Source organism: Eulemur rufifrons, chromosome 25 (assembly GCF_041146395.1).
Source record: "Eulemur rufifrons isolate Redbay chromosome 25, OSU_ERuf_1, whole genome shotgun sequence".
Classification (NCBI taxonomy): domain Eukaryota; kingdom Metazoa; phylum Chordata; class Mammalia; order Primates; family Lemuridae; genus Eulemur; species Eulemur rufifrons.
Window position 1 is genome coordinate 18674640 of NC_091007.1, and position 15200 is coordinate 18689839.

Genomic DNA, 15200 nt, shown 5'->3' on the forward strand with positions numbered 1-15200 from the left:
TGTTCGGACAGTGAAAATAAAAGAGCTTTACTTCTCTGGTCTGGCCCTATTCACAGCTTTCTCATGAACTTTTCTAATAGAACAAGGAAAGCTCTCCGACCAAGTCCGGCGTAGAGAAGCCAAGAGACTTAGTCAACTCTCTGATCACCCAGTGGTGACATGTGCTCTTGTCCACACTGTTGGGAGGCAATGCTGCCCCCTGTGCAGGTGCAGGTCAGGATCCCCGGGCTTGGAAGCTGGCAGAATTTGCCGGGTAAGACTGTGTGCCATTAATGGGGCACCTGAAAAGAAAAACACATCTCACCACTGTGGCTGATTTCAAAGAAAGTGATTCTGTTTTTTAAAGCAAGTGTTATTAATGTAATTGGTATTCCTCTGAACTTTTTGAGTTCACAATTTACTTGGTCCAGAGTTTTCTATTCTTTTTTTTTTCTTTTAAACTGATGAATGGCATTTAGATACTTCATAAAGTTATGAACAGATACACATTGGAGGCCATGGCTCAGGTGGGTGAACTGAACTGCTGAGTTAGCAGGTGGGGGGGGGAAGCTCCCCTGAGCTCACCCATCTCTGCGACTGCCTTGTGGTCAATGGCATCACCCTGTGCACAGAGAACTAAAAAGGGGCAGAACCCTGGCCTTGCAGTTGCGGCAGGTTTCCACTGTGGGGAGGTCATCACAGAATGTGCAGGAGATTGTTCACTGTGGAGGAGTTAATTATAGAGTGGGTTATTGTTATTATTTTTACTCATAAAGTTATAAATTTCATCCAGAAAAATAAAATAAAATAAAATAAAATTCAAGGACACTGAAAAACTGATACTCACGAGGGTAAAGGAGATTACTTGGCTGACACAGCCACAAAAGCTGCATGCAGCTTCTGTGAAAGAACGTCCAACAAGCTAAATACCCTCTTAAGCCCTCTGATGGCCAATTTGATACAATCAAAAACTGCATCCTTGATGCACACCACGTAGCCCCCCAAACTGAAAAAAGCAAATGGAAAACTCAAGGATGTTTTCATGACCCTAAAACCAACCCATGGCCTGGGCCCTATAAGAGACCAGTGTTTCCAGAGGGCCTCCAAAATCAAATTTTAGATTATATTTATCCCACTGGGGAACTGATGAAATGATTTTTTGGGGGGCAAACACTATTACTGGAAACCTTCCCCAAAGAGGAGGGAGAATGTGTACATTAAGAGTCTTAACACATACATCCATATATCTTGTTTGGATTCTGATTTGAGCAAAGGTATTTTTAAAAATTATGAGTTGAGCAATTTTTAAAATAGACTTTATATTTTGTTTAAAGAAATTTTACATTCACAGAAAAATTGAGCAGAAAGCACAGAGAATTGCCATACAGTCCCTGCCCCCCCCATGATCTCTCTCATTATTAATATCCCATGCTAAAGTGGTATGTTTGTTACAATTGATGAATTTACAATAACACATCATTGTCATCCAAATTCCATAGTTTACATTAGGGTTCACTCCTGGTGTTGTATATTCTATGGATTTTGACAATAGGTAAAATGACATGTGTCTACCATACAGCATCATACAGAATAGTTTCACTGCCCTAAAAATCCTCTGTGCTCTGCCTATTCATCGCTTCCACTCCTTCAGTCCCCGGCAACAACTGATCTTTTTACTGTCTCGAAAGTTTTAGAGGTAGAATATCATATAATTTTAATATTATAATAAAGTATGTAGCCTTTTCACATTGGCTTCTTTCACTTAGTATATGCATTTAAATTTTCTTCATGTCTTTTCATGGCTTGAGCATTTGTTTCTTTTTGCACTGAGTAATATTCCATTGATGTACCACAGTTTATTTATCCATTCACCCTGTTGAAGGATGTCTTGGTGGCTTCCAAGCTTTAGAAATTATGAATGAAGCTGCTATAAACATCTGTGTGCAGGTTTTTATGTGGACATAAATTTTCAACTCATCTGGGTAAATACCAAGAAATGCAACTGCACAGAGATCATATGGTGAGAGAATATTTAGTTTTTAAGAAAGTGTTAAACTGTCTCCAAAAGTGGATGTACCCTTATGTATTCCCACCAGGAATGAATGAGAGTTCCTATTGCTCTATACCCTGTTTGGATTTTGTCATTCTAATAGTTATGTAGAGGTATTTCATTGTTTTAGTTTACAACTCCCTTATGACGACATACGATGAGCGTCTTTTCATATGCTTATTTGCCATCTGTATGTTTTCTTTGGTGAGGTGTCTGTTCAGATCTTTTGCCCATTACTCAATTGGGTTATTCATTTTCTTATTGTTGAGTTTTAATAGTTCTTTGTATATTTTGGATAACAGTGCTTTATCAGATATGTCTTTTGCAAATATTTTCTCCCAGTCTGTATCTTGTCTTCTTATTCTCTTGGTAGTGTCTTATTTTGATTGATTTTCTAATGTTGATCCATCCTTGCATAGCTGGGATAAACTGACTTAGTCTTAGTTATAATTATATAATGTGCTGTTGAATTTGGTTTGCTAGTATTTTTTGAGGAATTTTGAATTTATATTTGTAAATGATGTAGTCTGAAGTTTTCCTTTTTTGTGGTATTAATATCTTTGTCTGGCTTTTCTATTGGGTAATAATGGCTTTGTGGAGTAAGTTAGGAAGTGTGTGCTCCTATTTTTTGGAAGATTTCATGGAGGTTTGGTGTTAATTCTAGCTTAAGTGTTTGTTATAATTCTCCCACAAGGCCACCTGATCCTGGACTTCTCTTTGTTGAGAGGTTTTTTTTTTTTTTTTTTTTTTTTTAGAGACAGAGTGTCACTTTGTTGCCCTGGCTAGAGTGAGGGCCATGGCATCAGCCTCGCTCACAGCAACCTCAAACTCCTGGGCTTAAGCGATCCTACTGCCTCAGCCTCTCGAGTAGCTGGGACTACAGGCATGCGCCACCATGCCCGGCTAATTTTTATATATTTTTTCTAGTTGGCCAGATAATTTCTTTCTATTTTTAGTAGAGACGGGGTCTCGCTCTTGCTCAGGCTGGTCTCGAACTCCTGACCTCGAGCGATCCACCCGCCTCGGCCTCCCAGAGTGCTAGGATTACAGGCGTGAGCCACCGCGCCCGGCCTTGTTGAGAGGTTTTTGATTACTGATTCATCCTCTTTATTTGTGATATGACTCTCCAGATTTTCTTTTTCACCTTATGTCAATTTTGGTAATTTGTGTGTTTCTAGAAATTTTGCATTTCTTCAAGGTTATCCACTTTGTTGGTGTACAGTTGTTCATAGTGCTCACTTATGATACTTTAAGGTCTGTAGTAATCGCCCCATTTTCATTTCTGATTTTAGCGATTTGCATTTCTTTTTTTATTTTTCAGGTTTGTTGATTAAAGAAGCAACTTTTGGTTTTGTTGATTTTCTATTGTTTGTCTATTCTCTGTTTTGTTTATCTCTACTCTGATTTTTACTATTTCATTTCTTCTTCTAGATATGGATTTACTTTCTTTTTCTATTTTTAGTTCTGCAAGGTATTCAGTTAGGTTATTGATTTGAGGTCTTTTATGTTCTTTTTTTTTTTTTTAAATGTAAGCATTACTATTAATAATTTGCCTCTAAGAACTGATTTGGCTCTCATGGCTTATACTATGTTGTATTTTCATTTTCATTTATCTTTAAGTATTTTCTAATTTCTCTTGTCATTTTTATTTTGCCCCATTGGTTATTTAAGAGTGTATGCTGGCCGGGCGCAGTGGCTCATGCCTGTAATCCTAGCACTCTGGGAGGCCGAGGTGGGCGGATCGTTTGAGCTCAGGAGTTCCAGACCAGCCTGAGCAAGAGCGAGACCCCATCTCTACTAAAAATAGAAAGAAATTATATGGACAGCTAAAAATATATATAGAAAAAATTAGCCGGGCATGGTGGTGCATGCCTGTGGTCCCAGCTACTCGGGAGGCTGAGACAGGAGGATCACTTGAGCTCAGGAGTCTGAGGTTGCTGTGAGCTAGGCTGACGCCACGGCACTCACTCTAGCCTGGGCAACAGAGTGAGACTCTGTCTCAAAAAAAAAAAAAAAAGAGTGTATGCTGTTAAATTTCCACACATTTGTGAATTTTCAAGTTTTCCTTCTATTAGTAAATTCTAGCTCATTGCATTATGGCCATGGAAACTACACTGTATAATTACAAAGTTATTGAGACTTGTTTTGTGCCCTTACTTATGGCCTATCCTGGAGAATGTTCCATGTACACTTAAGAAGAATGTGTAAGCTACTGTTGTGTTGACAGTTGTATATGTGTCTGTTAGATCTCACTGATTTATTGTGTAGTTCACGCTCTCCACTTCTTTATTGGTTTTCTGTCTATGTGCTCTATCCACTATCGAAAGGTGGATATTGAAGTCTCCAATTATTATTATAGAACAATTTTTTCCTTCAGTGCTGTCAATGTTTGCTTCATGTATTTGTGGTTTGGTGGGTATATGTTTATAATTATTATATTTTCTTGATGAATTGACTCTTTTATCATTATACAATGCTCTTCTTTATCTATTATAATAGTTTTTGACTTAAAGTCTATTTGGTCTGTTCTCAGTATAGTCATTCCAGTTGTCGTTTGGTTACAATTTGTATGAAATATGTTTTTCAGTCCTCTCACTTTTGAACTGTAATCATGCATCACTTAATGACAGGGATATGTTCTGAGAAATGTGTCACTAGGAAGTTTCTTTGCTTTACAAATATCATAGAATGTACTTACACAAACCTAGATGGTATAGTCTACCACACACTTATGCTATGTGGTATAGCCTATTCCTCCTAGGCTATCATCCAATATACCATGTTCCCATACTGAATACTGTAGGCTATGATAACACAGTGGTAAGTATTTGTGTATATAAACATATCTAAACATAGAAAAGTACAGTAAAAATATGCTATAAAAATTTTTAAAATGGTTCACCTGTATAGAGCATTTTCTATGAACGGAGCTTACAGGACTGCACGTTGCTCTGGGTGAGTGAGTCAGTGAGTGGTGAGTGACTGTGAAGGCCTGGGACAGTGCTGTACACTATTGTAGACTTTATAAACACTGTACTCTTAGGCTACATGGAATTTATTAAAAAGTTTTTTTCTTTCTTCAGTAATAAATACTGGATGACTATTGTCATGTATGTGGTTCATGGTTCACCAAAACATTGTTATGCACCACATGACTGTATTTGTGTCTTTGGTTCTAAAGTGACTACACCAGCATATTTAAAATAGGCAATTTACTTGGTCTAGTAATTCCAATGTGTGTGCTTCCTCAGGGACAATAGCTGCTAATTTTCTGTGAATGGGCCATACTCAGTTTGTTTTATTTTTGCATGCTTTATAATTTTTCATAGAAAACTGGGCATCTTAAATATTATAATGTGATAACTCTGTAAATCAGATTCTCCTCCCTCATCAGGGTTCTTTTTCCTTATAGTTTGTATCTGGTTTTTCAGTGACCTATCTATTTTATAAGTCTGTATTCTTCATCATGTGTGATCTCTGAAGATGGTGTTTTGTTTTTTTTTTTTTTTTTTGAGACAGAGTCTCACTCTGTTGCCCAGGCTAGAGTGAGTGCCGTGGCGTCAGCCTAGCTCACAGTAACCTCAAATTCCTGGGGTTAAGCGATCCTCCTGTCTCAGCCTCCCGAGTAGCTGGGACTACAGGCATGCGCCACCATGCCCGGCTAATTTTTTCTATATATATTTTTAGCTGTCCATATAATTTCTTTCTATTTTTAGTAGAGGTGGGGTCTCGCTCTTGCTCAGGCTGGTCTGGAACTCCTGAGCTCAAACGATCTGCCCACCTCGGCCTCCCAGAGTGCTAGGATTACAGGCGTGAGCCACCGCGCCCGGCCTGAAGATGGTGTTAAGCTAGTTTTTGATGTAGATTTCCCTGAACAGTAGAAGCCAAAATAATAAAGACAACAAGAAGTGGGGGAAAGGAAGAAAACTCAAGCTATTCAGGTCTTTGCAGACTGGCTCTGACCCAGAGCACTCCTTCAATGCTTAGCCAAGCCTCTTACAACTCTGCCTTAGTCTTCACTTCCTTAGGATTTTCTCAGTTCTTTTCTGAGTGTGTGTCCTACCCTGAACGTGTACATGGCTTCTAAATTCCCAGGATAGAAGGGTGCTTTTGAATGCTTTAATTTGACAAAGAAACTCTTTCCCTAGCTTTTCCTCCCTGGCTTGTAGTGTACTATTGTATACCTCAGCAGTAATGTTTTGCCCCGGCTAGCTGTGGGTTGTTCATTTACCTTACAGTGTTTTTAAGGAATTCTTTCTGCTTTTCCACCATGAGTGAGTTCTGGTTTAGGTGAAGTAAGAACAAGGTCCTTGAGTCAATCTTTTGATAGCTTTCTGACATGTTTGAACAAACAATTTGTGAAAAAGGTCTGTTCTCCCTCTGGAACCAGGGTCCAGGGTCCCACACCTGGTAGGAATGTAGGCTACCTTCTTTAGGACGACGACCACCATCAAGACAGGGAGGGGGTGAGACAAGAGCAAATTAAAATGCCACAAAGCTTTTCTACATTTTTAAGTTGACTTTTTCCTGATTCAGTGTCCACTTGGTTGATGTAAACTATTTTTCAGAGTTCTTTTAGAGTTTATTCTGACAGTTTTTGCTTATTTTTTGGTATTTATGTGGTGAAATAATGGGCTCTTGGAGCTACATTCTCCCACATTTGTGCTGACTTCACCCCAAATATTTTTGTAAGGAAAACAAGCGAAGTTTGGAATTGAAGTCTAGGAGAGACAACTAAGGAACTGGAGCCACTGATTCCAAATAGAGGAACATGACCAAAGCCCTTTAGCAAAATCAAATTTAAATAGATAAACTTTCTGATTATTAAAATTTCTGTACTGTTGTTGTATTTCACTTTTTCTTAATCTGCTAGTGTGATGACTTAAATTCAAGGCCTAAACCCAATAAATTGCAAAAGTAAATTGCTTTGTTACAATAAAATTTTGTTCAATGAAGTCCTTCTTGAAACAAAAATATTAGTTTACAGAGTTTAAGGAAGAAACAAAGATAAACTTTGAAATCAGAAAGATTAATGAGGATAAAATTTACATATGATGTATTAATTCCCATTTCCTTTTTCAAGTTTCTAGACTTTTTGAATTTTCGCGGGTAGAAAGAATAAGGTTATTATTGGCCATAATGACTTTATTGTGAATGGTTGTGTTGACTTTCTCCAAATGATCTTTCCTTTAAAGTTTAGTGATCAATGGAAGGAAAGATTTGAAAATAGAACACTGTAGGAGTTTGACAAAAACACTTGCAGATATTCCAGTCTGCAAGAAGGACTTTGGTTAAGCAGTTCATTAGAACCACCTAGGAAGAGTCTCAGACCTTTAGGTTTCTTGGGACCCAGCCCTACAGATTCTGATTTAGTAAGTTGGTAGCAAAACTTCAGCACTGATATATTTAAGATTTTTCTCAGATTATTCCAAAAATAAGGCAGATTTGGGAATCACTGGCAGCACAATTGCTATGCATAATTTTCTGAGTTTTCTTATCACTTAGCAAGGAATGGCTAAATTAAACACTATTACTGTTACAGACTTAATGTTTGTGTACCCTCAAAATTCATATATTGAAATCATAACCCCCAATGTGATGGGATTAGGAAGTGGGGTTTTTGGGGAGGTAATAATATCATAAGGGTGGAGCCCTGATGATTGAGATTAGTACCTTTATTAAAAAGACCCCACCACGCTCTCTCACTCTTCCCATCATAGGAGACTACAACCAGAAGTTAATAGTCTGTAACCTGGAAGAGGATCCTCACCAGCACCTGACCTTACTGGCTCCCTAACCTCAGACGTCTAGCCTCCAGCACTGCCAGAAATAAATGTCTGTTGTTTATAAGCTACTCAGTCTATGGTACTCTCTTACAGTAGCCTGAGCTAAGATGCTTAGAAACAGTGTATTAAATATATGCTTGGTGAGGGATCCATATTTTACTTGAAAGGCAATGGTCTCTATCATGAGCAAAGTTTACAGTGTTTTTGAGAAAGGAAAGCTGTCCAGATTTAATCAGAAACTGATCTAATATTTGGTGTAAGTTTTGTCATATCTAGAAAATCAGATAATGTTGAAATACTAAAGATCAATATACCACTACTCGCTGTAGAATGAAGTTCAATTTGGAGCATAAACTTCTGAGAAGCCTTTACTAGTATTCAAATAAATTCTTCTCAAGACAATAAACTAAAACCTTAAAATGTGTTTGAATAAAGTTTCTGTAGAAGGTCAGTGCTTATAGGCAGGATTTAACACATTCATGTAAGTGTGAGTGAGACGGGCAAAATGGGGAAGTCTTAGGGACTAAGCAGCTCTGGTCAGAATAAAGATAAGAGACCCTCAGTGATAACAGAAAGACGGAGGAGTTCCCAAGGACCTACAAAAGCACCCACGAGAGAGAATCAGTTTTATATTCAAGCTCAGAGAAGGCATGTATTAGACCATTCACTCTGCTTCTGTGACTTCAGAATTTTCCTGCTCCCTTTCCTCTTCTCCTTGATTATGTTCCAACCCAGGAAACACCTTAGCAAGGTGGAGGATGAGAAGTGATAGCAGAAGCCCATCAAGAACCTTTTTCTCCTGTAAGGGTTATACCCTGCAGCATGCTATAGCTAAGAGACTAACTCTAAATAGAGGACCCACTGGGGTCAAGTGCATTCACCTCATCTCTATCCTTCTCCGATCTATGAACAGACCCCACTAGCTGCAAGGAACTGGGTGGGTCTGACTCCCTGCTCGGCTCAGCTTGTGGCCTGGGGTCTGACGCCCAGAACACCTCAGGCTCCCACCCCAATGCAGGGCTTGACTTAAGTTATGACCTCTGCTCTGGGCCCAACGCACGGGTTGGCTCCAGCCCGCTTCCACCTTTTCGGGAGCCGTCCCAACCCTGGCCTTCGCAGTCCCAGCGGCTCTGACCTCCGTGCAGACACCCAATGGCAAGTCTTCTCTGGGCCCCGCAGGGTCCCGCCCCCCCGCCCACTTCCGGCTTCCGGCTTCCGGCCGCTGGCTTCCGGCTCCAGGCCCCGCGCTGGGTGAGGCGCCGCCTGCTGCTCCGGGTCCACCTGGGACGTTGCTACAGGTTCGGGCTCAGCCTCCGGCGCCACCTGGGAGCGACTGAGGCTCATTTCCGGGAAGCACAGGCGACGTTCTCACTGGGGCCAGTGGGAGGAAAAGTAACTGCTGGCCGGGGCTGCCATCACCACCCACCCGACGATTTCCTGGAGAAATTCTAAGCAAGTCTTTTGAGCCGGGGCTGCTGGCGCCCCAGGCCCGAGGCATCGTTGGGGAGCACGTGGTCTGACCTGCCGCCTAACAGGTTAGCCTGAAATTTGTGGCGTGTCTGACCTCTCAGGAGTTCAGGAAATACAAGAAACGCTTCTTCGAGGCCATCAAATGTGAGAGTCTGGCCTACAGGACTCAAAATTTATTGAGAGAATTTGGCCGGGTACCAGGCACACGCACAAATGACACCAATCACATGTGACCTTGAGTGGCAGCCTTTACCTTTCCTGGGTTCATCCAGTAGCAGTTTCAGGTAAGGCTTTTGTGAACCTGACACACTTGACTTGGTTATTATATTTTCCTTTTCTGGCTACAAACGTAACATGGACATACGTTCTCCTTGTAAAAAGAAGTATATAATAGAATGGTAAAAAACCTCTAACCTTTTTATCTCATTCTTCTCAAAGGAAGTGTGCAAAAGTGAGTCTTTATTCTTGCAAACCCTTTTCTATGCATTTACATGCATATCAAAGATACATGCAAATGTATCTTATAAATATTGCACTGTTTGTGTTATGCAGATTACGTTTTTCATGTCCTGTGGCAGAGGAATCTCACCATCTCAGTGCGTATAGATTCATCTTATGCTTTTAACTGCCCTCTACTTTCCCAATGTATGGATGAAACATAAATTTAGCCAGAGTCCTATTGAGAAACCCATGGGTTGTTTAGAGTCGTTTGTTCTTATAAACAGTGCTCAGTGAACAGGAACCATGTCTGAGATATTTGTTTTAGACTGGATGTACTAGGCCAAAGGATAGGTCCTTTAAAATTTTTAGAGCTTGTAAGAAATTAATATCCATAGAAGTGGTATCGGTTACACTTTCATGAGCACTATGTGAATTGGCCACAGCCTATCCCACAACGTCAGCAAAATATTTGTTTTGTGTCATTGGTGTCTTACTTTGGTTTAATTTTGACTTCATTGCTTCTTTTTGTTAACTTTTCTTTTGGGTGAATTATCTTGTATCTTTTGTCAATTTTCCTATTGGACTGTTGATGGTTTCTTCTTGATTTATAGGAACTATTAACATATTAAAGAAATGACCACTTTTCCTGTGACTAGAGTTAACAAAATTTTCCTCCCATTTTGCTGGTTGCCATGGCTTATTCTTGTAGTTGAATTAACTGATGCTTTTCTTTTATTAGGTTTGAGTTTTTTGTCATAATAGACACTTTCCCTTTTTTGTGGATATAATTATATACTCTTTTTTTCATTAAAAATTGATCCATCTGGAATTTATTTTAGTGTAATGTAAGAGGTTAAGAATCAGTGACATTGAGTGCTTGCTGTCAAACCAAAAATTGTGCATCCCTTTCCATCATAATATGGAATTGCAATTGAAATATGGCTGCTCAATCAAGGATTACATTTTCTAGTTCCCTTTGTTTCCTTGTGTGGTCATGTAACCAGTAATCAGCTACAGATTATAAGTGGAAGTGATGTGTGTCACTTCCAGGCTAAGACCTTTAAGAAATTCTCTGTCCCATCCCATTACCTAGACACAGGAAAGAGAGGAGCCCCTTGGCACTGTGGTACATAAATTGGCAGAAACCCGGGTTCCTGAATCATCATGGTCAAGATAGCTAGCTATTCACTGACCAGGACCATCTATAGTGACTGTTACATGAGTGAGAAGTACATTTATATTGTTCTAAGCCACTAAAATATTGAAGATTATGTATTGAAGTGACTGGTATGGCTTTACTAATAAAGAATCCAGGAACACATAGGCGTCCCCAACCATTTGTGTCTGAGCACACTTCATTTTACTCAGTAAGTACTATGCCCACTGACATTGAAAGAGATGTGTTAGTTATAATACATAGCACTTGTAAAGGATCTGGAGGAAAGGTGGTTTATCAGTGGGTGATTTTCAGACTTAACCATTGTTAAAGTGAGAAATCTATTCTGTGTACTTGTGTCATCCATGTTATTAGACTAGACCATGGCAGATTTTGAAAGTAAAAAGCAGAGGTGTAGCAAACCAATCTAGGCTTATTTTAATTCAACTATCAATAATAATACTTAATATAAAATAAGACAGCCAGGAAAAATTTAAAATAGGTGGTTTGCCAGGACAACAGGATAAAAGAGTTTTGGCTGCAGGAAACAGAGTTAACAATTACACAGGAAACTTATCAGTGATCTAAATTAAGCAGAATAGCCCTTCATTTGTAAATATGAGTGTATGATGAAAGATTAACATTTGAGGAATATATAAAGAAAGAGGAATATAAGTTTATAAAATAGTTGAAGAACTGAACTACAAATATTTGATAATTAAGCTGATGTTGAATTAAAAAATACTCAAACATGGCAATATGTACTTTTTCTCTTTGCTGCCCAACAATAAACAGATATTAGAAATGCTTGAGCCTTTGAAAAACCATTTTGCAAATCAGTCATATCTTAAAATGAATTTGAACTTTTTTGTTAATGAGTCTTCTATTGCTTTTTGTTGCAATTTGTTCAAAACCCACTTTTGAATCTTTAAAGTATTCAATGAAGGGAACATGAAAGAAACTAAAGTTTTGAAGCCTTTAGCCAATTGGAATTATTGAAAACAAAGTTATTAAAAGAGAGCCATTGAAATTATCACTACAAAAACAAGGGAGGAAATGAACAAATTAAATAGAGCTCAAACACTGTACATGATTTAGTTTTGAAATTTTATAATTGTGTTTTGTACATTCTCAATTTGTGAGAAAAATTTTTTGATGAGCTTCCTTTTTTTGCATAAATTTATATTCTGCACTGGAAGAAATGAAAGAGAAAACCTATTATTTTACACTGTCTCCATTTAGTTTGGCAAAATACTCAACATAATCAGAAATAGAGACCACTTAGTTGATTAGTTTTGTCTTATAAAATATTTGTCTAAAATGATAATCTCAATGAAATAAAAAAGACAGCAATGATGAAAATATTTGGACTGAAATATTTAAACATTTCAATATAAAAAAGCATAATTGATAAACCTTCATGTAGTAAAATTTTCTTAAGCTTATTAGGAATCTTACTATATGTAGAAAGTATTTTTTCAGTGAAATATGGGCTACACAGAGTCTATTTCAATAGAAGGTGTCAACTATTCAAATTTATTATAACGCAAACTTGTAGAATATTACAATTTTATTAACCAACTAAAACAACAAGAACATATTTGTAATTGAGTCCCAGAAGGAGGGGGGAGAGAGAATGTGGCAGAAAAATATTGGAAGAAATAAAGGCTGAAATATTTCCAAATTTGATGGAAATTATCAAGCCACAGATCCTACAGCTCAAATATATTGAAGGTTACATAGAAAAAACATAATAGTCAAATTGCTGAAAACCAATAATAAAGTGGAAATCTTAAAAGCAGCTAAAGAAAAAAAGGCATATTATATAGAGAGGAACAATGTAAGAATTAGGCTGAATTCTAATGAAAGCATTGCATCAGGAAGCCAGTGCAATGACATCTTTAAAGTGCTGAAAGAACAAAACCTTCTCCACCTAGAATTCTATATCCAGTTAAAGTATTCTTTAAAAATGAGAAAATAAAGGCATTGTTTGATTCATGGGTCAAAGAAGAAATGACGAGAGAAAGGGAAATTTGTTTTGAAATGAATGATAATGAGCACCCATACAGATGCTCCTTCACTTAACAATGGGGTTACGTCCCCAATGATAACCCCATTCAAAACTGAAAATATTCTAACTCGAAATGCATTTAATACACCTAACCTACTAAACATCATAGGTTAGGTCAGCCTACTTTAAATGTGCTCAGGACACTTACATTAGCCTATAGTTGGGCAAAATCATCTAACACAAAGCCTATTTTAAAATAAAGTGTCAAATATCTCATGTAACTTATGGAATACAATACACTGTAAAGTGTATTGTGTATGGTTCTTTACTCTTGTGATCCCACGGCTGACTAGAATCTGTGGCTTGCTGCCACTACCAGGTATCATGAGAGAATATCATACCACATGTCTCTAGACTGGAAAAGATCAAAATTCAACATTCGAAATATGGTTTCCGCTGAATGAGTATCACTTTCATTCACACCATCATGAAATCAAAAAATTGTAAGTTGAATCAACATAAGTCAGGGACCATCTGTATATAAACATTTGTGGATGTGGGCCCAGTACAGAGGAAATTTATAGCATTAAATGCGTCCTTAGAAGAGAATAAATGTTTAAAATCAATGACTTAAACTACTACTTTCAAGAGCTAAAGTAAGAGAAAACTAAACCCAAAGTAGGCAGCAAACAGGAAGGAATAAATAGCAAATATCAATGAATTAGTGAAGAGAAATAATAGAGAAAACCAAAAAAGCCAAAAATGGTTTCTTTTAAAAATTTAATAAAATTTATAAGTTTTTGTTTTATAGATCAAGAAATAAAAGAGATATAATATAAATTACCAATATCAAAAATTCTACAGGGGTCAGGTGCAGTGGCTCATGCTTGTAATTCTAGCACTGTGGGAGGCCAATGTGGGAGGATCGCTTGAGGTCAGGAGTTCAAGACGAGCCTGAGCAAGAGCAAGAGCGAGACCCCATCTCTAAAAAAAATAGAAAAATTAGCTGGGTGTGGTGGTGCGTGCCCTTGTAGTCCCAGCTACTCAGGAGGCTGAGGCAGGAGGATCACTAGAGCCCAGGAGTTTGAGGCTGCTGTGAGCTATGATGTTGCCACTGCACTCTAGCCCAGGCAACAGAGCGAGACCCTGTCTCAGAAAAAAAAAAAATTTTACAGGCACATCACTAGAGATATTAAAATGATAATGTGGAAATAATCAATTGACCACTTAGATCATGTGGATAATTCCTTACAAGACAAAATATACCAAAACTGACCAAAGGAGAAATAGAACATCTGAATGATCTTGTATTTGTTAAAGAAAGTGAATTTGAAATTTAAAAATATATATATAACCTTTTCAGAAAAACTGCAGGCCCAGATGACTTCACTGGAGAATTCTGCTAAACATTTAGGGGAAAAATGATGAAGAAGTAATATCAACCATACATCATCTATTTCAGAAAATAGAGGAAGAACACTTACCAGTTCATTTCCTGGTAGAATCACCCTGATATCAAAACTTGAGAAAGGCATTACAAGAAAAGGGAATTACAGACCACTAATCCCCATGATCATAGGAGCAGGTATCACTGACAAAATATTAACAAGTCAAAGACAGCAATATATGAAAAGAATAATATACCATGACCAAATATGGGTCATCCTAGGAATGCAATGTTGGTGTAATAGTAAAAGAAATCATTCAACATAAATCATCACATTAACAGATTAAAAGAAAACATGATGTGGTAGTTTTGATAGATGGACGAAAAGTATTTGACATAATTCAATACCCATTCATGGTATAAAATGTGAGCAAACTAGGGGTAGAAAGGAGCTTCCTTAATCTGATAGAAGACCTCTATGAAAAACTTCCTGATCATCGTCATACGTAATGATGAAATAGTGGATATGTTCCCTATAAAGTTGGGAACAGGCAATGATGTATGCTCTCACCTTTTTTAAAAACAATATTTTATTGAATGTTTTAGCCGGTGTATTAAGGCAAGTATGAGAAAATTAAGAAATAAAGATTATAAAGAAAAATAAAATGTTCTTTATAAGCCATTACATAATTGTGTAGATAAAAAATGCTAAAGAAACTATACAGAAATCTACAGGAACCAATAAATGAACATAACAGGGTTACACAATGTAATGTATAGCAAAATTAATTGTATTTTTATGTACTAGTAAAAAAAATTGAAAAGAAATTTAAAATTAATATTATTTACAATGTCATAAAAATTAAAATACTTAGGAGTAAATAAATCTACTGAAAACCACAAGATATTTCTGAGAGAAA